Here is a 17,775-nt window from a genome sequence, read left to right on the forward strand (position 1 = left end):
CCACAGAATACCTCAATCTGATCTTTTATAGTGCTTTGTTTATTACCTGTGTGCCCTTATTTCATAAGGGAACTGAGAAAGAGAGAGAGAGAGAGAGAGAGAGCAGGAATGATGAAGATGACTATTAGTAGCAATCCAAAGACACCTTTTCTTAAGCCTCATTCATAGAAGCAAATGTGGCCAAACAACCTAGCAATTGTTCTCTCAAATGTCACCTTTCTGTATGGGCCACTGTGCCGATAAAACTCGGCTCTCTCGTTTTCTGCTCCCCCTGCAGCCCCTCCCTGAAAAATTACGATGTTATCCTCCAAATATCTCCGGAGAAATTGAACCGACAAGGAAAGCTTTTCTTCTTCTCCCTCCCCGTGCACCCTCCTCTCGTTTTTTCTTTCTTCTTCACACAGCTTGAACAATTTGGCTCTGTTCTGGGTGCATTCCTGTGGCCCATTCTCTTTCGGTCCCCTGTACAGGCCTGAGGATGGTGGGCCAGAACACAGGCCCACATTCAGACCCAGGATAGCGCTTGGGGGTAGGGCCGGGGCGGAGGAAAGTGAACCAAATGTACCTAGGATTGTTGCGCCACCAACTTAATACCTGGGCAGAAAAACAAAGGCTCTTTAGAAAGAGCCTGAGCTTCGGGGTAACCCATCCCCCCACCCTCCCAGAGTTCAAAAGATAACAGGAGCTGAAAATAAGGCACTCACATAATTAAACTTTTCCAAGTCATTTCAGGGGACATTACACCTGATGACAGAGAACTCGCTGCTAACCCTTTTTGGTGAACAATCTCTGTTAAGACAAGAAGGGAGCCTTTTTCTCCTTGTGTGTGTGTTCTTGTGGGCGCAGACTCGTGTACCTGCACAGGTGCATCCGTGTCTGGATGAAGTAATCAAGCCCCACACCTTTTTACATAAGCAGAGGTGTAACCATCACTTGGAAATCCTCTGATTTCAGGGGAACCTACAAAATGAGGAGGCCCTCTCACATCAACTCTCTTTTATTCTCAACAAAGGGTATGTGGGCATTTTAAATTTTTTATTCATGTATTTATTTTTGCTTGGGATCCAGAATTTGCACTTGCCCAGGTTAGAGGGTAGAAGGCATGGGAATCAGTTCTGACAGTGAAGGAAAAGGAATTTCTGGGTCCATACAAATCATAAGGTGTTTAGAGGGCCTTTCTTCCAAATGAGGCAGGTGCCACACCTGTTAATACGGTCAGCCTTCAAGAGGCAACTTCAAGACAGCACCTCATCATCCTTAGTGTCATGCTCCTTGGCCAATTTTTTTATTAAGAGGAAGAATTTTTAGTCAGAAAATTGGAAAACCCTGACACAAAGAGCTACCTGTACAAGACAACTGGGAAACAAGAAGGGAACAAGGGGCCAGGCGCTGTGGCTCACGCGGCACTTTGGGAGGCCGAGGCAAGCGGATCACCTGAGGTCAGCGGTTCAAGACCAGCCTGGCCAACATGGTGAAACCCCATCTCTATAAAACACAAAAATTAGCCGGGCGTGGTGGCAGACGCCTGTAATCCCAGCTACTCAGGAGGCTGAGGCACGAGAATCTCTTGAACCCGGGAGGCAGAGGTTGCAGTGAGCTGAGATGGCACCATTGCACTCCAGCCTGCGTGACAAAAGCAAAACTCTATCTCAAAAAAAAAAAAAAAGAATGGAACAAGTGTGCACCTTAACACCAAACAGGACTTCTGCTCTCTTGTAAATAAAACACAAAGACACACTTACACCACTGCTCTAAATCACTGCTTATTTGTTTTTCAATAAGACTATTTGCTCCATGAGACAGGGACCATGTCACTGAATCCCCAACATCTAGCACATAGAAGTACTCAATAACTCTCTCCGAATGTTGAAAAATTCCAGATACACGAGGAAGAGGAAAACAAATATACAGTGGTATTCTGGAGCTGTTCCACACCCACTCACAGGAGCCAATTATTAAATTTATGAGAGTTTTCTGAGCCAATTGTTAAACACGGCCACTATTAAAAGTTAAATCTATAAACTTAAAACGAAATAAATTGTTTTAAAAACAAAGGTAATGAGCTCATCACTTCCTTATTATTTTGCTATTACCTATACTCTGGAGGTTGTTTACATCTACTGTGTTTATATGGTGGAAATACTGTGTCCTAGCGACTGCCATGCAACTCTACCCTGCTCTTATTTCAATTATGTCACATTTTTAGCTTAAAATAGGCCGTGGTGGGAACACTGACACCATGGAAATCTAAAAATGCCATAAATCATGGTTTTATAGTTTTGCAATTGTCTAGACTTGAGACAGGCATGAAGAAAATATTAATAATACAGATTAAACATAAAAGTAAATCATGTCAAGGGTTTTTACATTGTGAGTAGCAAAATAACAACCAAAAAAAAGTTAAGGAAATGTTCTTCCAGTATTCAAAAACTACTCCTTGATTGAGAGAAGAAATCACTTACATGATTGACTAAGAATTGACCTTTCAATATACATCTTAATTCTTTCATTTCTTTTCTTTCTTTCCTTCCTTCCTTTTTCTTTCTTTTTTCTTTCTTTTTATTTCTTGTTCTTTCTCCCTTTCTTTCTTTCTCCCTTTCTCTTTCTTTCTCCCTTTCTTTCTCTCTTTCTCTCTCTTTCTCTTTCTCTTTCTTTCTCTCTCTCTCTTTCTCTCTTTCTTTTGAGACAGGGTCTCACTCTGTCACACAGGCTGGAGTGCAGTGATGTGATCTCAGCTCACTGCAACCTCTGGCTCCCAGGTTCAAGCAATTCTTCTGTTTCAGCCTCCCAAGTAGTGGGGGTTCTCTCTCTCTTTCTTTCTCTCTTTCTCTTTCTCTTTCTTTCTCTTTCTCTTTCTCTCTCTCTCTTTCTTTTGAGATAGGGTCTCACTCTGTCACACAGGCTGGAGTGCAGTGATGTGATCTCAGCTCACTGCAACTTCTGGCTCCCAGGTTCAAGCAATTCTTCTGCCTCAGCCTCCCAAGTAGCTGGGGTTACAGGCAAGTGCCACCTCCTCTGGCTAATGTTTGTATTTTTCAGTAGAGACAGAGTTTCACCAGTTTGGCCAGGCTGGTCTCAAACTCCTGGCCTCAAGTGTTCTGCCTGCCTCCCAAAGTGCTGGGATTATAGGCTTGAGCCACCGTGCCCTGCCATTCTTTCATTTCTCAACAGACGTGAAAATATCAACCAGCACTTATGCTGGAACTGTACTTTTTCACCAACTGCAAAAGAAAAAATCAGTAAAATGCTTTTGTGAGAATCAAGCAGGTATATGGAATTTATAATAAAGGATATTTAATATTTTATAATTATTTGCAAATTGTGTGCTACACATCCTTTATATCAATAAAATTTATAGTAAACTTATGTCCACATAAACATGAATTTTTTTGAGAGCTGGTTGTTAAATATTTACCATCTGCAGTGGCTCACGCCTGTAATCCCAGCACTTTGGGAGGCAGAGGTAGGCAGATCACTAGGTCAGGAGTTCAAGACTAGCTTGACCAACATAGTGAAACCCCGTCTCTACTAAATATACAAAAATTAGCCGGGAGAGGTGGCACACACCTGTAGTCCCAGCTACTCCGGAGGCTGAGGTGGGAGAATTGCTTGAACCTGGGAAGCGGAGGTTGCAGTGATCTGAGACCATGCCATTGCACTCCAGCCTGGGTAACAGAGTGAGGCTCTATTTCAAAAAAATTACCATCACACTACTGTCCAATAGCATACCTATATGTAAGGAAAGGGGGTAATTTGAATAATTTATAGGATGATAATTAAATAGAGGTATAGGAGTATGTGCATATGTGCATGCATGTATATGTCTAATCCATCATTTAGCTTGGGGTTAGAGGCAGATCTCAAAACACAGAAACAAGGCTATTGGTAGAAAAATGAAGCAACATGAGCTATTTCTACCTGCTCTACAAGGTTCATCAGGGTCACCAAGAACAAGACTCATCAAAGGACAGGCAAGAAACAGCACAAAAAAAAAACAGAAAGACAAATACTGTGTGTTCTCACTTATAAATGGAAGGTAATAATGTGTACACATGGACATGAAATACAGAATGATAGACATTGGACATTTGGCAGGGTAGGGTAGTGGAAGGGGGGGTGAAGGATGAGAAATTGTGTAATAGGTTCAATGTATATTATTAGGTGATGGCTACACTGAAAGCTCAAACTTCACCACTACTCAATATATCCATGTAACAGAATTGCACTTGCTTCCCTTAAATTTATACAAATAAAAAATTTTAATTAAAAAGAAAACAAAGGAGGCAAGAGTACACTCTTAAATTTTTCACACATCTGGATAGTGTTTTATAGTTTCCAAAAGGACTTTTCTACAAACCATATTGTGTGAGCCTCGTAATGTTCTTGTGGGAAACATGAGCATAGTACCATAGTACCACTTTGCGGATGAGCATATTAAGGCTCAAAAGGCTTATATAGTTTGCCCAAAGTCACACGATGGAGAATGGCTGAGACAAGAACAGAACCCAAGTCTTCTGATTCTCTTGAGAAAGTCAAAATACTCTTTTTGGAACAGCTCTTCTGGCAAGGTCTATCCCTCTTAGACCTCAGTTTAAGCAAGGAGGCAGTTCAGTGGGGAGAGAGAGAATCTGAAAGCCATGTTGTCAGTCCCAACCAAGCTTACTAGCTGTATGTCCTTGGGTAAAGGGCATTTAATATCAGAGCCCAGGGTTTGAACTGTCTGTGTGCCCACTTCAGCCACTGCACCCCTGGCCAGAGTAATCAAATTCAATAGAGAAATAACTATGGCAGAGTCAAGGTCCTACAGCATCATTGATTAGAGTGCTGGTTTTCATACTTCTTTTTTTCAGAATAGCAAAACTCTATGTTTTCCAGCAAAATTCTATCTGAAACAGTAAAATACAACTCAGAGAAAATGAAAAGTTTCTGTAGTTGAATGGGAATGGTGGGATGACAGTGGTTGGTTACTCCTGTTTGCTGCTCATGGGGACCCTTAAGCACCCCCAAAGAACCCTCATCTCCTTGAGGCCCTTTAAAAAAAACCTCACCTTAGCATTTAATGCTATTGAGGGGAGTATGTGTGTTTGTGTTGTGTTTGTGTTGTATGACTATGTGTGCCTGTGTATGTGTGTACGTGTGTGTGTTTATTGAGGGGGCAGAGGATTCTACGTTCTATATTAATATGGGTCTCCTCCTAAAGCCTGGAGAAGATATCTTAGAATATCCTGCCACTGGTTACAAGAGAGCAAAGAGAACAAGTCGGGGCCCTTTGGAAGAACTGGGTGAAAAAAATATACAGCTCCAAGCATACACCCTACCACAGCAAAGCAACTGGTGAATCTGCATCCATAATAATGGTTAACAGTACTGCTGGTTAAGAGGCAGGCACTGCTCTGAGCACTTCAAGTGTATTAGGGTTTTAAATGTTCTACCGTACCCCTTTGAGATAGCTGCTGTCATCATCATGACTGTGTTTGACTGAAAAATCGATGCATAAAGAGGTTACGTAACATTCTCAAGCTTTTACTGCTTGTAAGTGGTAAAGCTGGGCACAGACCCATGGAGGCTCAGGGTCAGAAGCATACCCTGTGATATCTCCAGATGGGGAAGGCAGCAGCCAATCCCACCTCTGAGGGAGCCTCTACCTACCCAATCCCAGTCCTGGTTCTGAGCACATCCTGGGATGGAAGTTGCAATCCCCTTGGGGGTTTCCAGTCTACTGTGGATGGAGGTTATGAACCCATGACTTGCTGACTTCTGGCCAGGACCTGACATTTGCATTTTTCACTGAGCCCCACAAATGATGTGGGCCTGGCCCTGGTTGAAATACAAACCCAGACACCTCAAGTCCAGAGATGGAGCTACCAATCAAAGTGCAAGACACCTTGCTCTTCAATCCATAAGAGCCAGTACCTTTTTATTATGCCTTCAGCTGTTCAAAGAGCTCCTTACTCCAGCATTGGTGGACTCCTCCTTCAAAGCTCACATGGCAAGAAGAGAAAATGTGTGTGACTGGTCACCAGAAGGCCCCAGGGTTTGTCACGTGCTCATCCCACAGGAAGAGGGATTTTCCATTCCCTCCAGGTGTCTTATGCTCACCTTGTATTTTCTTCAGGTTCTCTTAATCATTATTCTAAGAGCACTAATTAGGGTAAAATTGCCCCCAAAGGATAAAGGGCCAGGTTCCCCGGACTTATGAAATAACCTATAATGTTGGAGATTACTCCAGTGAAAGAAAAAGCCCAGGCAAGGAGCCAGTATCAGTTCCTTGAGGAATCCCTTTTCCTGAGAGTCCCAACTTCCTAGAATCCTGAGACATGTTCCAATGTTTTCTTGGGATGACTAACATATAACTCCCAGAAGGGTAGGAGCTCTGCTTAACTCACAGGTTACTGGCCCAGGACCATGCCTTGCAAATGACAGATACTTTGTAAGTATTTAGGGCATTGGCGTTTTTGTGGGAGGGGGGCTTTGTGGATATTTTGTAGGTTTGTTTTTTGTTTTTAGAGATGGGATCTTTTTCACCCAGGCTGGAGTGCAGTAATGGGATCTTAACTCACTGCAGCCTCGAATTCCTGGGCCTAAGGGATCCTCCCACCTCAGTCTCCTGAGTACCTGGGACTACAGACACGTGCCACTACACCTGGGCACTGGCGTTTTTGAATGGACCTAATTCATACACTGATATTGGACTTATTAACTCTGTCACTGGCACCTGTATCATCTTTAGGTCTAGATTTTTAGAGTTAAGATTGAGGAGGAAAATCTGCATCCTTTCTCTGGTCTGTTCCTTCCCTTTTTATCAGTCTCTGCAATAACCAATAGCAAACAAGCCAGGGCCCCTTGGCGCTTTAACAAAGCCAAACAGGTGTGAGAGATTAGCTCCCTGGATTGAGCCTCTGTCCAACAAAACAATGTCAAATTCCCCCCTAATAAAGTCCAGAGCTGTAAGCAATTCCCCCTTGTTATTAAGCAGGAAAGAAAATACAGCCGGCTCCTTCCCAATTAGCTTGGAGGACCCTCCAATGAGCCGAATTTAAACCAGAGACCTGCCATGATCTGGCTTCCACCATAAATAGGGCCTGCCTTCTTCCAAGAATGAAAACTCACTGGCCCAAGCTCCCAGCCTTCTTGGCACGATGGTGCAGGCAGCCCCCAAACCCCCACCCCAATATCCAGGGCTGTCTCTGCCTCTGATTCAAACCATCTTTACAACTCCCTGCCAAATCCCTTACTTTGATTTTCCACATGGAGGCTTGGTCTCATTTGCCAGGTTGGTGTTTATAAGGATGGTTTTTTTGACAGTTTCGCTGTCAGTGAAACAGAGGATGGGACCCCACCTCTTGAACATGAATCACTTTCTTGTCATCCAAAAAAGAGCGAAAGATCAACATTCTGAAGCAATAACAACAACAAAATAGAAACCCCAGAGGTATCTAGCAATGGGAACGTCTCGTCTTTCCTTCCCTCCCCCCATCCCCCACCTCAAACTAATAGGCCATGGAGTGGAAAATAGAAAGACTCCAAGGTGCTTCAAAGAATGGCCCATCACTCTGTTACCTCATGTTTACACATGGGGTACATAAATGCAGACTGCAAAAGTCACCTGATTGTTTCCCCCACGCCATCTTAGACAGTGGTCAGAGGGAATCTCTTTCAATCTTGAACATCTTACCTGAATAGGGAATGTTTAAACATTCTTTATCTCAGTAAATATTATGATGGCCAGGCTATGCCCGAAGACTTTAAAGCGTTGTATTGGTCTGTTCTCACGCTATTAATAAAGACATACCCGAGATTGAGCAATTTATGAAGGAAACAGGTTTAATTGACTCACAGTTCCACATAGCTGGGGAGGCCTCACAATCACAGCAGAGGGCAAATGAGGAGCAAAGGCAGCAGGCAAGAGAGCTTGTGCAGGGGAACTCCCCTTTATAAAACCATCAGATCTCATGAGACTTATTCACTATCACAAGATCAGCACAGGAGAGACCCACCCCCATGATTCAATTACCTCCCACAGGGTCCCTCCCACAACACGTGGGAATTATGGGAGCTACAATTCAAGATGAGATTTGAGTAAGGACACAGCCAAACTGTATCAAACATCAATTCATTTAATTATCTCAAGGGCCCCGTATTAGCCTCTTCTTGCATTGCTATAAAGAAACACCTGAGGCTGGGTAATTTGTAAGGAAAAGAGGTTTAATTGCTCATGGTTCTGCAGGCTGTAAAGGAAGCATGATGCTGGCTGGCATCTGCTCAAGGCCTCAGGAAACTTACAATCATAGTGGAAGGAGAAGGAAGAGCTTGTACTTCACATGGTTAAAGCAGGATCAAGGCGGAGGGGAAGGTGCACACACTTTTAAACAACCAGGTCTTAGGAGAATTCACTCACTATCATGAGGACGGTACCAAAGGGATGGTGCTAAACCATTTGTATTAGTCTGTTTTCACACTGCTTTGAAGATACTACCTGAGACTGGGTAATTTATAAACAAAAGAGATTTAATTGACTCACAGTTCTGCATGGCTGAAGAGGCCTCAGGAAACTTACAGTATGGTGGAAGGCAAAGGAGGAGCAAGGCATGTCTTACATGTCAGTAGGAGAGAGAGCGAGAGCAGGAGAACCTGCCACTTATAAACCATTCAGATCTCATAACTCCCTCACTATCATGAGAACAACATGGAGGAAACAACCTCCATGATCCAATCACCTCCCGCCAGGTCCCTCCCTCGACACGTGGGGATTATAATTCAAGATTGGAGGGACACAGAGACAAACCATATCATCATTCATGAGAAATCCACCCTCATAATCCAATCAGCTCCTACCAGGCCCCACCTCCAACACTGGGGATTGCAATTCAACATGAGATTTGGATGGGGACACAGATTCAAACTATATCATACCCTATGAATTTCCTCTCATTTTTAAAATGACATAACTGAGTATTTTAAGTTACTCATCCAAAGCAACAGCTAGCCACTGCTAGAGCTAACATTTGAACCCAGCATTCAGTTCCAGAACTGTGGTAGACTTCTATTTGCCAAATATTCCTGATCCCTCCTTAGCCCCACCTTCTGGGCACATCACAGGTGTATTAGTCTGTTCTCACACTGCTAATAAAGACATACCTGAGCCTGGGTAATTTATAAAGGAAAGAGGTTTAATTGACTCACAGTTCCACATGGCTGGGGAGGCTTACAATCACAGCAGAAGGCAAATGAGGAGGAAAGTCATGTCTTACATGGCAGCAGGAAAGAGAGCTTGTGCAGGGGAACTCCCCTTTATAAAGCCATCAGATCTCATGAGACTTTTTGACCATCAAGAGAATGGCAAAGAAAAGACGCGCCCCCATGATTCAATTACCTCCCACCAGGTCCCTCCCACAACACATGGGAACTATGGGAGCTATAATTCAAGATGAGATTTGGGTTCAGACACAGCAAAACCATATCAACAGGACTACATTTCTTGGGCTCTGGTATGTGGTGGGGCCTTGTGACTGGTGCTGGGCAATGAGTTGTGAACAGAGGTAATGTATACCACTCATTACCCAGGCTGAGCCAATGTGCATTCCCCCAGAATGCACTGTGCCCCTCTGCCATGCTCCCTGGCAATATTCCAGAAAGTTCCCGCCTGAGTCCCAGAATATGGATGACAATGACAAGCGGGCTATCACCTCAGCTTCTGGTGATAGATACAGAGTGTAAGAAATACACTTTCATTGTCTTAATCCATTAAGATGTGGGGTAATTGCCATAAGAGTGAGGAAGACAGCTAGTTTTGAAGGAAGAGAAAGGACAAAGCTTATGAAGGGATTTCTGGGGCGACTATCTATGCTCTATTTCCCAACCCCAGTGCTGGTTACAGGGACATTAGCTTTCTAATAATATGATAAATATTTGTTTTGTGTGGGTTTTTGTATCTGTGTTTTATTTGACATGAAAAAGTTACAAAATTTTTGAGGGTTATTACCACACCCTAATGCAACCAATGCTGACTGATACACCATCGTGGTCCCTTTTATACCATGCTTTCTTATGTCTCAGTTATCCCCCTTCTGCTTCAATGTCAACAAATTTCTATCTTCTGAGATATGAGAACTAAAACCTTTGTTTTTTCTGATAAGTCTAAGTCTCTTAATGGAAAGGACAAAGTAGAAATTTGAAATGAAACATGAAATGCATTATGGAGGCAAAAAGTCTTCAAATCTGCCTTGTCTAGAATTTCCTTAGGGATTATGGCTTCATTACAAAAGGCAAGACATGATTGACCGTGAAATAGAGAATACCAATATTGTACCTCACCTGAACCCTCTCTCTGAGTCTACTTTTCCCTCTTCCAGATCCCACAACACAACTCCTTATGCTTAATTTTTAATGCGTGGCACTTTTTTTTTTTTTTTTTTTTGAGTCACCCAGGCTGGAGTGCAGTGGTACAATCTCATGCTCACTGCAAGCTCCGCCTCCCAGGTTCATGCCATTCTCCTGCCTCAACCTCCCTAGTAGCTGGGACTACAGGCATATGCCACCACACCCTGCTATTTTTTTTGTATTTTTAGTAGAGACGGGGTTTCACCATGTTGGCCAGAATGGTCTCGATCTCCTGACCTCATGATCTGCCCGCCTCGGCCTCCCAAAGTGCTGGGATTACAGATGTGAGCCACCACGCCTGGCCCAATGCATGACACTCTTATTAGTTGTACACACAGAAGGGGGGCAAATTAAGATATTAGCTTCATGAGAGATATGTAGTGAGGAAGGCTCACCCAAGGCAGAAGGTCTTGATTACTTTCAGCTTGTTCTTATTGGCAAATGTCTGAAAGATATTCAAAGGAAGGCTCTAACACATCTACAGAAAAGCCAGGGTACAAAGGGCAGAGGGGAACTATAATGTCTTTCCCCTGCCATGAACCTAGCTCAAGCAATAAAGGTGGCACTTGTGACATAACGGAGCTTGGAAAGACAGGGAGTCACTAGACATTGTGCCAAAACAACTCCCACACCCCAACCAATGTTAGCCATAGAGAGGCAGGATGCTTTCCTTCTGGGGCCCTCAGCTAGTATGATATTCTATAACCCATTCCCCTTCTATGTATGTCCTATCCTAAGTAAATCCATCATTCCAAGGGAAATGACAAAGACTGCCAGTTCTTTTATAAAAAAAATTATTGTTTGGGGGTTTTTTTGTTTGTTTCATTACTGATCTACTCATCTACAAAAGTTGTCTGCAGTTTCAACTGTATTTTAGAAATCTTGCCCTCTTGGCCAGGCATCATAGCTCACGCCTGTAATCCCAGCACTTTGGGAGGCTGAGGCAGGTGGAACATGAGGTCAGGAGTTTGAGACCAGCCTGGCCAACATAGTGAAACCCCATCTCTACCAAAAATATAAAAAATTAGCCGGGCATGGTGGCAGGCACCTGTAATCCCAGCTCATCGGGAGGCTGAGGCAGGAGAATTGCTTGAACCCGGGAGGCAGAGGTTGCAGTGAGCCAAGATCACACCATTGCACTCCAGCCTGGGTGACTCCATCTCAAAAAAAAAAAAAAAAAGAAAGAAAGAAAGAAAAGAAAAAGAAAGAAAGAAAAAGAAATCTTGCCCTCTTGAAAACCAACTCCCAAACCAAGTCTCAGATTCTTATCACCCTCCTGCAAAGCAAACTGCTGAGTATTCACTCCAGATTCAGCCCATTGAGGGTCCTCTGTCAGCACTTGGAGGCTGTTGACCAACAACTATTTCCCAAGCTCTGTGCATGCTAATCTAACCTCATTAAGCCAACGCAAGAAGCTATGTGATTGATTTATCCTGTATAATAAAACCAGGCTATTACTCACGGGGCAACCTGGCACATTATCTGGTCCCTTCTGCAAGTGATAGCAAACCAGCAACACAATAAACTGCCTTGCTATTTCAGGAGAGATAAATTGCTAATCTGTGGTTGTCATACCATAAATAGATTTTCATTATAGTCTGGGGCAACACTAAACTTCAAGGTCCTGTAATTATAATCCATTGATTTTTTATTGTCACCCACTAAAAGCAAAAGCATAAAATATTATCATTTTAACACCAAGTTCCAGTTGAGTGTGAACCCTGCTGCTGTAAATTACAGGTGGTAACCAACAGATTAAGCCAGTGACTCCCTTCTCCCTCATACCCGGAAACATGCCCAAGAGAAGCCAACACCAGGGATAAATCATTTACAAAAGCATCAAAACAGGCCATCTTTTCCAAGCACAAGAGTCTGCCCTTTCTCTCTCATGGCATTTCTCTCTTTCTACCAAACATCTTAGTTGTTTGCAAGAGATTAAACAGCATACCAGTACAGTTTACAGACTCAGGAGGCAAAATGCTTTACTTTGAATCCTGGATCCTCTTATTCTTAGTTGTATAATCTTGAGCAGCTGTGCCTTGGTTTTCTCCTCTGTGAAATGGGTAAGTTAATGAACGTGCTTACCTACCTTGCAGTGTTATTATGATGACTAAATGAGTTAATTCACGTCAAGCACTTAAAACTGTACCTGCACAGAGAAAGCATTCAATGCTTGTAAGGTATCATTCTTATTACCATTATGATTATCACATGAAAGAAAGTATGCGTGACTGTCATTCCTTGCCTTCTAGACTGTAAGTCACTTTTTAGTAGGAAACTTGTTTTAGACATCTTTTAAAATATATATTTAGATACTAAGACTCTGAACTTATTAAAGGCAAATTCTGGAATTAACTAAACTTGAGGTCCCATGGGCCCAGCAGCATGCCTGTGGGGCTCACACCCAACTGGATCTTGGTGTTAAAGGTATAATGTTTTATGCTTCTGCTTTTAGATGGAGATATACTCTCTCTCTCTCTCTCTATATATATATATGTATATATATATATATCTCCATATCTCCAGAGAGAGAGATATACTCTCTCTCTCTATATATATATATATATCTCCATCTAAAAGCAGAAGCATAAAACATTATACCTTTAACATCAAGATCCAGTTAGGTGTGAGCCCCACAGGCACGCTGCTGGGCCCATGGGACCTCAAGTTTAGTTAATTCCAGAATTTGCCTTTAATAAGTTCAGAGTCTTAGTATCTAAATATATATTTTAAAAGATGTCTAAAACAAGTTTCCTACTAAAAAGTGTATATATTATATATACATATATATGTATATGTATATATATACATATATATGTATATAGTATATATACATATATACGTATATATTATATACATATACATATATATGTATGTGTGTGTGTGTATATATATATATATAGAGAGAGAGAGAGAGATAGTATTAAACAACTACTGAGTGAATAGAAGCTGAAAGTAATTTCCCACTTAGGAAGAAGTCATTTTGACTATGAGACTAAGCCCCTAAGTGAACTGTGATTCCCACACAGAGTTACTGTAGAAAGGATTTCCACATCAAATAGAAGGCTGAACCAGAGGACCTTTAATAACTTTTATCAGTTGAGACTGTGAGATTCAATGACTCCATGACACTTGCAGATTCAGCTTCAGATTTCAGCCACTTTACGGGAAAAAGAGACACATCGAAATCTTGATCCTGGGACTTGCAACCCCACAGTGGCACTTCTCCAAGAAATGGATGGTTTTCACCTGTGGGAAATAAAATAAGTATGAAGGTTTTTAACAATGGGAAAAAAGAGAAGGATCATCTAGCAGTGATTATAACCTAGACGGCCTAAGACTTATCTCTAAAAGGACCCAAAGCAATGAACTTTCTCCTCGTGTATAAAAAAGGCCTTTATGCCCTATATTCTCATCATTGAAAGAGGTAGACAACAGGAGGGGGGCAAAATATGGCCTTCCAGATGTGTCAGGGTTGTGATAAGTCATGTTTAAACTTTACCCAAAGTGAAATAAAGTGTCAACAGAAACTCCTGTCCAAACTCTCTGATCAGGTCAGGCAAACAACCAATCGAAAAAAAATCAATCAAATGTGAAAGGTGGCCCAAAGGGGTGGGAATGCTTAACTCCGGGATTCCCATAGAAGCCAGGTCTATTTAGCAACATGTTTCTTGCCAGCTGCTGCTTCTTCTTGTGGTCCTGAAACAGCCAGAAAGCACACCAGAGGGTGTCCTTTCATGAGCTGGTTTGACCCTGAGCAGGCTGAGAAGTTGGTGGCATTTGCCAATGCCATGAAGAAGGAAGGATTCTGGGATGGATGAGCTCAAAACTGATTGTCTGATCAGCCCCAGGGTCAGTGCTTTGAGAAGAGAGATGGCCTACACTCCTAAGAGGAATGGGAAATTTAGCCTTGATCTGGAATTCTATAAATGCTCAAAGAAATTAGTTAGTTCTTGAAGGTGAAAGAGGAGAGCAAAAATGTCTAAGTACACCTGGCAGAGTGATAGCAATATGCTTCCACATGGCCTGTCCAGTTGGAAACAGACTGCATTTCCCCAGGGGTAAGGAGTCAGCAGGAATCAGACAGAAGCTTGAAGCCCAGCCAGACAGACTGGTGTTTAGGACAGGATTACAACTGCAAGAAGGAGGTAAAGTATATATAAATCAGAAACGGGAGAAAGGATCCAATCTTATGAACGGAATAAATATGGCACAATTCAATGGGTTTTGTGGACAAGAAGGTGTTTGGATCTTACCTTCCACAATAAATCAAATTCTAGACCCCTAGTGCAGATGGAACTCTTAAAGCATCACCATTCTATCTGGGTACGCCCAGGAACCAAATGGGCTGATGATTTCAGCTAGATAAGACTGGAAGACAGCAAGGACTTGGAAATGTACTCACAGACCCTCCTACCTGTGATAACTGACTTCAGAGCACACCTTCATTCCCACCTTTCAATATTTTAACATGGGACTGAGACTGGGACAGAGGTTAATGAGGCATCTCAAGCCAATCAAGAACTAGATCCACATAACTGCATTTGATGGGGAATAAAAATTACTACAAATAAAAAAAAAAGTGTATATACGTTAACCAAGTAGCTATAATTCTAGGGTCTTATTTTTAAGGAAAAAAAATGCATTAAAGGTAGAAAAGGAGAAACGTAGGTGGAGGGAGAGGAAGAAAGCTGGAGAGGAAGGCATTTTGAACATCTATCACCATTATATTGGGAACTTCACATGAACCATCTCATTTACCTCTCACAAAATCTATGAGACTGAGACAATGCTGCTTATTGTGGCATTGTTAATCATAGCGAAAAATTGAAAACAGCCTTCTTGTATACTGCTAAGAGTGAGTAAGCACTATACTGCACCCTCACAATGTTTTACCACAGAGCCTTTAAAACTGTTTAAAAAGAATTCTGTCCTGATAGGCAATGTTCATAGTACAATGGTAGTAGAAGTATATAAAATTGATTATGAAATACAATTACCAAAATAATTATATATTTTACTTGTTTATATGTGTGTATGTATGCAGTATAGCTGTATCTTAATGTATCCACATGTTTATTAAAAAATTAGTGTTATAAATGGGTGGTGGGATCATGAATTATATTTATTTTCTTCCTTACTCTTTTCTATGCTTTCCAAAATTTTACAATGAGCATAACTACTTTTATAATAAGACAATGAAAATCTTTAATATAAATATCTTATTTACCATATGCTGTTAATGCTAATATCCGAACATACAGCACTTTGCTAAAACACCATCATCAAAGGAATTGACAGGGCTATATTTGTCAAACAATGACAAACTACAGTCAATTGGAAAACACCTAAAATATGTCAATAAATGCTCTGCTGCTATCGGCCTTGCAATATACTTTATCTAGTCTCATAAAAAAACAACATCACGAGGTGTATGACCCAAATATATATTCAATGTGTTTCTAGTTTGAAAATAATATGCCCTGATAATGTTCTCCATTGCTATTGAGACTACTTTGCAACTAGAAACATTTGCTTAGAAAATGATTAAAATCATATATGTGTTGTTATTCCCACTTTTAAAAATCTAAATAGTAAGTTGTAGTTTGTAGCATGTTTTATTAATCAATACCAATCCTAAGATAATAAGCCTAAGATAAAGAGTGTCATAAACATTTTAATAAGAACATATGGTGCGGGAAATTGACAGAGCGAGGCCTTTGAAGGGCGGTTTTCTTTCTCTAAAGTAAGGTCATAAAAGGCCTTGTGAGATGAAAATAGATTGGGTAGGACCCGGTGGTCCATCACTGAGTGTGGCAGGCAGCGGGTGGCTTCCTTCCTTCTGCTTAACTCTATAGCCCACCTGTGCCCTCATCAATGGCCTGGGACTCTAAGTCAGAGAGGGCTGAAAAGTGCTAATGAGACAAACTGGAAGGCAAATCATATTTAATGCCAAGAGACGTAACTGATTTGGAGTTTAGCAGCTATAAAATCATGACTATTCCAAGATTGTCCAGATAGGAGACTTTTCATTATATTCAAGAGTTTAGATTTAGGCAAGTAGGGTTATGTTATCTAGAGGACTCCATCTTGTTAAATACTCAAGTGTGTTTCCAAGGAAGAGTATACAATATCTTGCTTGGAATATTACCATGGATAAGGTAGATATTAAGAGTAAATGATTGCCTACACACAACCATTTGAAAAGCAGTAAAAGAGACCTGCAACCAAAAGTGTTTTCTTCCTTAAAGTATTATGATACCTAGGGTTTCACCACTGGAAAATTGAGCTAGGCATTTTTTTTTTCAAGAACCCCACTTAAAAAGGCTAATAGAGTTGCTAGTGGTAACACAAGGCAATGAGTTGCTGACATTTGGCCACAAAACAACAAATTAGTGTGTGCTCCTCCATAGATGCAGATATCTGAAATAGCCAGAACACTGCTCAGAGAAAAGGGGAGAGTCTCCAGAAGAAAAAAGACACCAAAAAATCTGCAAATGATGGAAGGAGAAGTAGTCCATGGGAAGCAATGTTGAAAACTGCATAATCCTCAGTCTCACCTTGGGTGGCTCCTGCGTTTGGTTCTCCAAGGCAGCAGGAGGGATGAAATAGTCATGAACATTCCCTTCAGATCCAGAGTTTCTGCATCCAGTTATTACATCCATTGCAAGTCTCTTAGTGACCTCCTTTCCATTTCTCACACAGAAATGTGTGAGATGACACATTGTGAATGGACACAGGACCCACCAGAAGGGGAGGCAGACATCTTTTGAAACCAATCTTGATAAAGGAGGTGCTTCCTTTTTACCCCATAGTCAGCCAATTTGTTGCCTATAAGCTAAAAACCAAACCCAAATACTGAATTTGAAACAGCACAATGACCACCACCATCTGAGCTCTCTGGAACCTACAGGTGCTAAACAGGGTTTCTCAACCACAGCACTACTGACTTTTGGAACCAGTTAATCCCTTGTTGTGGGGCAAAGGGCTGACAGCTTTCCTGCACAGCGTAGGGATTTTAGTGGCATCCCTGGCCTCTACTCACTGGTTTTCCCCTAGATGAGAACCACTGCACTAAATGAACAGAAATCTTTATTCTCAAGAAATGCAGGCTACATAAGTGCAGTCCCATCTCATTCAATGCTTTGTGCCAAAGTTCCCCACTGGACTTGCAGCATGATTATAAACTCAGGGGTAACAGCAATGGATGCCTCTTCCAGGTCTATGCAAAAGCTTAAACAATAAAAAGACAATTCCCATTACTAGGAGAGACCCTCCCAAGAAGACCATCGGCCGATAAGTCCAAAAGCCGTTGGGTTCTCCGCATGTGTGGTCCTAATTAGGAGATCTGGGTAGCATTTGTAAACAAGGCATCTACATCTTTGTCTAACTGAC

General features: G+C 41.7%; 1 long non-coding RNA gene across 7 annotated transcripts in view; it reads right to left on the reverse strand.

Moving 5' to 3' along the window:
* Window positions 1-13,281: 13,281 nt before the first annotated feature.
* Window positions 13,282-17,775, reverse strand: part of LOC103892893 (uncharacterized) — a 52,789-nt gene continuing 48,295 nt past the window's right edge. For 6 of the 7 annotated variants that reach the window (XR_008515155.2, XR_008515154.2, XR_008515156.2 and 3 more), the window contains 3 exons: window positions 16,941-17,218; window positions 14,798-14,944; window positions 13,283-13,629 (listed from right to left, as the gene is read on the reverse strand). This is a non-coding gene — a long non-coding RNA (uncharacterized LOC103892893). Of the gene's footprint in view, window positions 13,630-14,797; window positions 14,945-16,940; window positions 17,219-17,775 lie in introns of all 7 variants that reach the window. The other variant, XR_010138009.1, reaches the window with a different exon arrangement.

Source organism: Pongo abelii, chromosome 19, assembly GCF_028885655.2.
Source record: "Pongo abelii isolate AG06213 chromosome 19, NHGRI_mPonAbe1-v2.0_pri, whole genome shotgun sequence".
NCBI classification, from domain to species: Eukaryota; Metazoa; Chordata; class Mammalia; order Primates; family Hominidae; genus Pongo; species Pongo abelii.